Source organism: Hevea brasiliensis, chromosome 3, assembly GCF_030052815.1.
Source record: "Hevea brasiliensis isolate MT/VB/25A 57/8 chromosome 3, ASM3005281v1, whole genome shotgun sequence".
Classification (NCBI taxonomy): Eukaryota; Viridiplantae; Streptophyta; class Magnoliopsida; order Malpighiales; family Euphorbiaceae; genus Hevea; species Hevea brasiliensis.
Window position 1 is genome coordinate 102281518 of NC_079495.1, and position 10657 is coordinate 102292174.

Genomic DNA, 10657 nt, shown 5'->3' on the forward strand with positions numbered 1-10657 from the left:
TTATTTTATAAACCTATTATCCTAGCTTAGACCACTATTAATCAAAGATTTATTTAATTTGTATTAAACAAAGACTAGTTGAATAAATAATTATTTCAATTGATTATGTTAATTAAATGGCATCCATTAGCTTCACCTTAAAGTAATTCTTGTATATGATTATAAAATGACTCTTTTTTTTTTTTAATTACTCAAGGCCATAGAGAGTTAAGCACTTAAATATTGTCCTATTTGTTTGTTGATTATAATAACACATAATTAGTAGTATAATTAAAAAAATTGAGTATTATATAATTTTAATTTCACGTGTGACAATACCATTTTCATATATGCTAGTTGACCATATGAGAAGGTGTAATTATTAATTAAGGGCAGATTTGATTTTTCTTATTTTTAAAAATATAAAAAAAATAGTTTAAATATTCTTATTTATTATATTTATCATAAAATGTAATAAAATGAGAAAAATATTTCTCATAGCATGTTAATTAAGAAAATAAAATAAAGTATGTAAAAAAGAAAAAGGAGAGGGGTATTTGTGTGATACAAAGTTGCAATGTGTCTTTTTCAAGAAAATACTTATAAAAAAAATGTTGAGTTGTTGGCTCAAAGGTCAATTTCTTTGTCCATACAAAAGTTGTAATCACCAATAATATAAAATTGTGGAACTCATTTCAATAATTAAAATTAAAAATTAAAAAATAAAATTATGTGAGCTTGTATTGTCAAGTCTCATCATCTGCCAAACTTGTGGTCCATAAATCACCACCCCAATCCACCACCTTACCTTTTCTTTTCTTTTTCTTTCATAAATATTTCTTTTCATAAAATAAATATTCATCATTTTGTCATAGCAAAAGCAAAGGAAGATAAAAGACACTTTAGTTGACTTTCTAACTGCATGTATTTATACACATAGGGAGACCTTATCTGACAGGTGCCATTTATACACATATGTTATATTTAAGTGTTTATTTATATATTATATTAAATTTATTTATATTTATAACATAATTACAAAGAAAATTTTAAAATAATAAAAAATAAACTTTTTTATTAAAATTTAATATATAATTAATGAAGTATTATTATGAATAATATATATGTATTAATTATACACTTCAGTTGACTTACAGGTTTCATTATAGGCATATATGGAATTTAAATGTTCATTTATATAATAATAAGAATATCATATAGGTTATGGCTTGAGAAAAGTATTTTTTTTAAAATATATTAATTAAATAGTATTCAAAAATAATTAAAAATTAAATTTAATAATTTTTAATTATAAAAATATTAAAATAATGAAATAATTTTTTTAATAATATCTAAAATAATAATTTAATTAAAAAAATACAGTTTTGACCTCAATACCAATAGACTAGAATAGAAATAGATTAGATTACGAAACAAAAGATATGTAACAAATTAATATAATCTAATTATAAATAGCCATAATTTTTCATTCTAATAATAAAAATTTATTTTTTCATAAATTAACTAAGTTAAAATTATATAAAAAATTAAGACTTTATTTATTTTATTAAAAATAACATGTATATGAAAAATTTTTCTATGAAAATATTTTTCATTATTTGATTATAATGTTAAATTAATGATATATTTATTTTATATATGCATAAATATTTTTATATTTTAATAATTTTATTAAAATTTAAAAATTAAAAATAAATTTCTCTATTAAAAAAATAAAAATAATTTTTTAAAAACAATTTAATTTTTTCTTTAATAAAAAAATATTTTGTCATTGATTATTTTTTTAAAATATTTTAGATAATAAAAATATAAAAAGCATATTTTCTACAAAATAAATAAAACGTAAATTAAAATTATTAATATTCTTTTTTCAAAAAAAAAGGTCAAAATTAGGTTTCGAAAAAACAAAATAAAGACAAAAAGAAGGGTATTAGCGTCAGATAAATTAAAAGGATTGATTCTCTTGTGGCCACGTCACCAGTCAGATACACATGTGCTTCCCAATACTTTTCCGCAAATCAAAATAAAATAATATTTTAATAATAAAATTGCGAACTTAAACATACTATTAATAAATCTGGCAATCAAGCTGTCCCTGTCTGGTTGTGCGGTGCGCGGTAGCTGTCCAACCATAGAGTGATACGTAATTGCTCTTATCAGCTGTGAATTGTATTGAAGCTTTTCTGACACATATTCTTTTTTCATTTTACTGTGGGCTCCTTCCTCCTTGTGCGTATTACCCACACCCTAACACTCGGTACGCTGCCTTAACACATTTTCATAGAATCACTCTCTGCCACCACATCTGCCATCCTACCTTCACCCCAGAAAGAATCCCGTCGCCTCAGTCATTTCAGAACTAAAATTGCCCATAAGTTTCCTGCTAGCCCATGGCAAGACTCTCCCCTGATGATCTCAAAGAACTGCACCTAATTAAACCAACAACCCCATGAGTTGAATCACAGGCAGCATCTGTATTCAGTTTGTGAAAAATCCCTGGAGAATTGGAGGTTAACCAGAACCCTCAGTTATGATTCCGCTTGAGAAAGACTTATCATAATATTGAAAGACATACCAGGCCAGTCTTAACGGTGTACACACCATTAGAAATAAGGGACCAACAGCAAACATCTGGAGGATTTCGATAGCTCAAGGAATAGCAAGTAACATGGGCCGTTTCACTCTGTTGAAACAACTGTGAAACCAATTCACTGCGCCAAGATAGTCCAAACCAATGAGTTGCTCAACTTTGGCACCAAAAACATAACCCCTGTTCCAATGTGAAACAAGCCTCGTAGATACTACGCCAACTGGAACTGGGATGATAGCGCAAGATGACATCGGGCACTAACAAGCTGAGCACAGAAAGAATTGGTTGTGAGCTAGAGGAGTCGCCAAGGTTGAAAGCCGGGAAATTACGAAACCCAAGTCCACAAAGCCGATCACATTTAAGCCAACGAATGTTTTTTAATAATTGATATATATATATATATATAATTTCTGTATAAACCTTAACAATTTATACACATTGTTATTTTTTTATATATATAAATAAAATGACATTAATAACTATATTTATAATTAATGATGATAATAAAATAAAAAAAATCCTTTTAAATTAAAACAAAAATTCATTGACAGAGGAGGGCAGAGTTGAAATTTGCAAAGAAAAGAAGGGTAATAACTTATTTTTACGTCCCTATAAACTGTAGAAGTAAAAGTAGATTTTGTTTTTGGATAAAATTCCAATTTAGCCGTTAAGAGAGTTTAATTTAATTTATTTTTAATTTTTATTTAAATTAATTTAAAAATTTTAATTTAAGTTTATTTTAATTTAAAAATTAAAATTTATAGGCTAAATTTTTTGATTTATTGATTTAAATAATAAATTAAAAAGTTTAATTTTTTTAATTTTAAAATTAAATATCATGATTTTTTTTATTTAAATCTAAAAATTAAGAAGTTTAATTTTTTATTTTTAGTTAAATTAAATTAAAATTTTAAATTAAATTAAATAAAAAATAAAAAATTAAAATTAAATTTCCTAATAAATATAAGAGCGTAATAAGTTTTAAACTATTTTTTTAATTGCATTTTATATTACATTAACAGCGCAAGCCAAACAAATAATTGAAATTTGACTTAAAAATAAATTTGAAATGTGTTGATTGTGAAAAATTAAAATAATAAAATAATTTTTTAAAATTATATTTTAATAATATTAAAATGATTTTTTAATATATATTTTTATAAAAATTAATTTCAAATAGGTACTAAGTTCATTAGGGTCCATCGCATTCATAAAAATATTAAATATGAGATATATGGGAATAATTTTATCATTTCACTTTAGAAAATAATAAATATAAAATAGAATTATAAATATGTCTAAAATAACTTAATTAAATATTAAAAATATATCGTTCACTTGACTGTGTTAATTTTAAGTCTTACTTTTTTAATCTTCTTTTATATATTATATTATTTTTTGAATATAAAATGAATTGAAATTAAGGTATATTTAATATAAACTCCAACTTATAAAAAAATGAGTTTAATTATTATTATATTAAATATTTATATTAAAAAATATATAAAATTAATTAAAAATATATATATATAATATATAAATTTATATATAAAAATTTAATTTAATGATGAACACTCTCATCCTCCTCGTACCGCACATTTAGCGGATTTTTGGAGAGTACTACCATATAGGGATAACCAAAAAGAAGATCAATAATTGAGCTCTGCAAATCGTTTCGCTTTCTCTCCATCTTCCGTACTCAGGTTTTCTGCAAACGTTATTGATTTATCTTTCTCGTTTAGCCATCAACTGCTCTCTACTCTTCACTCCACTTCAATTTCTAATTTCTTCACTTCATATTCACCTCGCTCTCAAACTCTTTTGTGATTGTCTTTGCTCTCATTTCTGTTTCTTTTTTTTTTCAAATTATAAGAATTTCTCTTTCTTTAATTTTTTTTTTTTCTAAATGATTTCACCAGTACTTTGTTGTAGTCATAATTTCTTGTTCGGTGGTTCTCTTTAGCTTGTTCTGAGAGCAAAGGGATTAAAAAAAAAAAATCCAAAATGCCTCTGGATATGTTTATGTCCCTCTTCACCGTGATAGATAGTCCATCAAAGGGTTAGGCTAAAGTATGGGACATGGGCTGAAGGAAAAAAAAAAGAAAGAGAGCAAATAGATTATTCTACATTATTTTCTATTCCAGCTCAATATTACATATATTTTGTTCTAATAGATTTGTTGTAAAAATTAGTATTTTAAAACCTATAAACTAGGCAGGGTAGAATAGAGAATTTTATTAATTCTATATTATTCTTTGCACATTGTATATAAACCTATTATTTGTTTAATACAATCAACCTTCTCAGCTCACTCTATAATTTTATAGTCAAGTTTTTTTAATGGTATCAGAGCACAACCTGTGCTACTGATATACTGTTCTTCTCTACAATCCAATACAATTCAGCAAGTTTTCCATGGCTGAAACACCAACCGCAGAAAAATACTACTGGTAGTGGTAATGCTATCGGAAATACCACTGGAATGCAGATCGATAATGGTGGAAATGATATCTTCCATTTGCACAACTCTTACCACCCGGGCATGATGCTTGTAAATTCACCTCTCACAGGAAGAAATTATTTGTTATGGAGTAGATCCATGGTACTGGCTTTGAGAGCCAAAGATAAGCTGGGTTTTGTAGATGGGAGCTATGAAGTTCCTGCTACAGATGCTACAACTCTGGATAAATGGAAGAAAGTAGATAGCATGGTCACCTCATGGATACTCAACTCACTCTCAAAAGAATTGGTGGATGCCTTCATCTATGCAACTTCTTCTAAGAACCTGTGGGAAGAGATTAAAGAGAGATTTGGAGAAAGTAATGGACCTCTCCTATACCAGCTTAAAAGAGAGATAAGTACTTTAACTCAAGATAATGCATCTGTTTTAGTATCTTTTACTAAACTTAAAAAATTATGGGATGAATTGGTTTGTCTTAAGCCTTTGCCAGTATGTGAATGTGGTGCAGCCAAACAAATGGAAGAAATAAATAGTGAAGATAAACTTATGCAATTTTTAATGGGATTAGATGAGACTTACGACCATGTCAGAAATCAGATCCTTCTAATGGATCCCTTGCCAAGTGTAAACAAGGCCTATTCCATGATACATAGAGTAGAAAAGCAGAGGGAAATTCATGTTGATGCAGCTGAGAATTTTAATACAGTAATGGCAGTCAAGGGGCAATTTCAGAAAGATAAATTTTAAGGCAAGAAAAAGGAGTTTGGGAAGAAAGAAACCAGAATATGCGATCATTGCAATGCCAGTGGTCATACCAGAGACACATGCTTCAAGCTACATGGGTATCCAGAATGATTTACTAAATTAAAACAGAAAAAGGGCAAGGCTAAGCAAAACACAGTAGCTAATGTGTATGAGGAGATACTGAATGCAAAGGCAAGGCAGATCACAAGAATGAAGTAACAGGATTTGATTGGATGAGCATAGTCCAGCTTGAAATTGCCAAATACATGCAGAATCAGAATCCTGTAACAAATGAGGCAAGTTGTGTTAATTTCACAGGCTTTGCAAGTAAAAATCCAACTTATTACTCTACTAGCAGACATGGTAAGAATAGTGATAAATGGATAGTAGATTCAGGAGCATCAACTCATATGTGTCATGATTTTTCCCTTTTCCAAAAACCTGTGAAATTAAAAAATCACTGTTTTGTTACCTTGCTTGATGGAAACACCAAACCAGTCAAATACAACGGAAACATCATGATAAACCCATACATGTATCTCCACAATACACTATACACACTAAGTTTCAAATATAATTTACTGTCAGTTAGTGCATTTACTAAAACCTCATATTTCAATCCAATTTTTCTCTGACCATTGCCTCCTGCAGGACCCAGTGACTGAGGTAGTACTAGCAAGAGGAGAATTGCAAGGAGGGTTATATGTAATAAGAGCAAACAAAAGTAATCATGAGATCTTTAAGGGTAACTGTAATTCTGTTCCTAAATTCAGTCATGTTCAGCCAAAACTTCAAGCAAATGAAGTCATACAATCTTCTATTTCTCCCAATTCTTATGAATCATGGCATTACAGACTTGGACACATTTCAGATACCAAGTTATCTCATATCACAGTCATCACAACAGAAATTAGAAACCATCAAATGTGTGAGGTATGCCCACTTGCTAAACAACAAAGACTTAGTTTTCAAAAGAGCAAAATTGCTACAAAAGAACCTTTTAATTTAATTCACATTGATTTATGGGGACCTTACCAAGAATACTCAATTTCACATTCAAAATATGTTCTCACTATTGTTGATGATTTTTCAAGAGTCACATGGACATATTTACTGCCTGACAAAACCAGGGTTTACAATACCTTATTGGAATTTTTAAATATAGTTCAAAATCAATTTTAAAAACAAGTCAAGGCAGTAAGGTCAGATAATGACACTGAATTTATCAATCAGCAACTTACAACAGTTTTCAAAGCAAAAGGGATTTTACATCAAAGAACTTGCCCATACACTCCACAACAAAATGGAGTTGTGGAGAGGAAACACAAGCATTTATCACAAGTGGCAAGGGCTTTAATGTTTGCATCCAAAGTGCCAAAATATTTTTGGGGGAAAAGCATTTTAACTACCATATACCTCATAAATAGAATGCCTAGCAAAGTTGTAAATTGGAAAACTCCTTATGAGATTTTATTTGACAAAAAACCTAATTACAATTACCTCAAAATTTTTGGTTGCCTATGTCATGCCACTAACATTAGGCCACAAAACACAAGTTTGAAGAAAGATCTTTCAAATGCATCTTCATAGGTTATGCATCAAGCTTTAAGGCATACAAACTATATGATTTGAAAAATAAAAGAATCATAATCTCTAGAGATGTGAATTTTTATGAAAACTGTTTTCCATATGCAAGTGAGCATACCAAACACAAAAGTGTCATTCCTTTAGCCATACCTGACACAGAACCAGTTCAGTCACATTTTGAACCCACCTTGTTAAATGAATCCAATGATAATTCAGAAACCATTGACACATCACCTACTGCATAAATAGATTCACCTCCTCCGTCCTCCTCAAACCACATTCAGCCATCACACAGTCCTGCACCAGTCAGAAGAAGCACAAGGATGACAACAAAACTTTTTGTGGTTAAATGATTTTGTAACTCAAGTCAGTACTAACAGTTCTAATGCAATCACACCTGCTAGTAATACCACAGAATCTACAGGTATCTCTTTCTCACCTTTGATATAACATTTTCCCTCCATACCTCAATATAATCATGATTACATACAATTTATGGCAAATGTATCTACTATTCATAAACCACACAATTACCATCAAGCTAGTGAGGACAGTAATTGGTCTCTTGCTATGAAAACTGAACTGGAGGCTTTAGAGAAGAACAACACATGGGTTCTCACTACCCTTCCCAAGGGCAAAAATGCTATAGCTTCAAAATGGGTGTACAGAATTAAATACAAACCAGATGGTACTGTGGACAAGTACAAGGCAAGGTTAGTTGCCAAGGGATACAATCAATTGGTTGGAATTGACTATCATGAAAAATTCTCACCTGTAGCTAAATTAGTTACTGTGAGATTATTTTTAGCTATAGCTACTATATTCAATTGGCCCATTCATCAATTAGATATCAACAATGCATATTTACATGGTTATTTGGATGAAGATGTATATATGTAGCCACCAGAGGGTTATACAAAAGCAGCTCAGGGACAAGTATGCAAATTAGTAAGAAGCTTTTATGGTCTTAAGCAAGCAGGAAGACAATGGAACAAAGAATTAACAAGGAAGCTACAAGCATTTGGATTCCATCAGTCAGCATTTGACCATTGCTTGTTTTTTAAAAGGATATGGTCTCAATTTTATTTCACTAATTGTTTATGTAGATGATTTACTAATTGCATGTGCAGACACGAATTAGATTATAAAAGTTAAGAAATTCCTAGATGACCAATTCACAATCAAAGACCTAGGCTATGCCAAGTACTTTTTAGGTCTTGAAATAGCCAGGTCAGAAAAGGGCATGTTCCTGAGCCAGCGCAAATACATCTTGGATATAATCCAAGACATGGGATTACAAAATGCCAAAACAAGCCCCTATCCTATGCCAAAAAGATTGAAGCTAGATAATGAAAACGGAGAATTAATGACAGACCCCAACAAATACAGAAGGCTTATAGGGAGATTGTTATACCCAGGACTTACAAGGCTGGATATTTCATATGCTACTCAGAAGCTGAGCCAGTTTATGCAAGCTCCTCGCAAACCACACTGGGACGCAGCCATCCATGTCCTCAAATACTTGAAAGGATGCCCCTCCAAAAGCTTATTCTTCCCTCAAAAAAATGATCTGAAGCTTCGAGCCTTCTGCGATGCAAATTGGGCGTCTTGTCCTATGAGCAGAAAATCTATTATAGGATTTTGTATTTTCTTAGGTCCTTCGTTAATCTCCTGGAAAGCCAAAAAGCAGACCACAATAAGCAGATCCTCAGCTGAAGCTAAGTATAGAAGCATGGCAACGACCGTTTGTGAACTAAAATGGCTTAGTTACCTCATTGAAGATTTCAGCTTGAAACTCCATCTCCCCATCGCACTCCACTACGATAACCGAGCAGCAGAGCATATCGCGGCTAATCCAGTCTTCCATGAGAGGACCAAGCATCTAGAGATCGATTGCCATGTGGTCCGCGATCAGCTAAACAAGGGCTTCATCACCACCGTGTTAGTAGTATGCCCTAGAGCATATCATTTAGTATGTATCTTGTACATATTTTTAATAATAAAAGGCATTTCCACTTTTCCGTTTACATAATATATTTATGTGTAATAGAAAAGGTCCATTGATATTTTGTTAGAAATATTATTCTTAAGTTGTTAAGAATATGAGTGACAATATTTTTAGCACAAAGTATCATAAATAGGTTCACAATCGAGGATACTTCATAATAAGGACATGACTTATCAAGAAAGATTGTATTCATGTTTGTTCCCAAGTTATTTATATGAGATATAAATAAGATGGAATGGTGAGTCTCATGCCATATAACAAACTTGATAGGCACTTATAAATGATAAGTAGGCCGAACCAGTGACACTTATGACAAGCACATGGAGTTTACTCTTGTCAATGTTTTGTCATAAATCATATCAGTGCATATAATCTTTAGACACGAGATAGCAGCTTATCTTGTATATAGATAGTTTGAGTTTGATACTGCTTTCATACTTGTACTATGTATGGATATATGGGCATGTGTTGGCTCCTGCTAGTTATATATGGAGGTAGGTGTTGATCAAGAAGGAATCTGTTCCTCTAAGTAAATAGAGATAAAATCCTATGTTCATTTAATTGTTCTTGATGTTTCAAGTTCTGCCAGACAGATAGATTTATTCGAAAAGAGTTTCGATGAGAAAAATCTTTTAATCAAGAACTGGAATTAAAAGAGAACATAATATTCATAGCAAATGGAGTTTGACATAAACCATGACTCAAATTTGAGTTGGGATTTTGTAATGAGAGAGATTCTAGTGCATGGTAACATATGATTATAGGTTCATTTAAGGTAAATCTTATTACTAATTGGGTGGCCATGGCATGCTATGCTAGGTGTTAACCATGGTCTATGAGGTTCATAAAATGATTTAGAGAAATCATTTATGGTAAGAAAGAGTTCGATGATATTAAGAGTTGATATCATGTCTCATTGCCAATTAGTGATGAGCCTAGTAAGTCACACACATACACAAGTTATCACCTATTTAAATATGATTTAATTAATTAATTAAAGAGTTTAATTGATTAATTAAATAGATTTGGTTTGCAATTAAATTGCAAAAGTCCCTAGCATGACTTGAAACCAAATCTAGATTATTGGATGTGTAGTATAAATTAAATTTATATTTAAAGTGTTTAAATATGAATTTAATTGATGAGAAATTAATTAATAGAGATTAATTAATTAATTTATATTTGATATAAATTAATTAGAAGAAGAAAAATAATTATTTTGGGTTAAGAACTCAAAATTAAGACACAGGGGCATTTTGGTCATTTC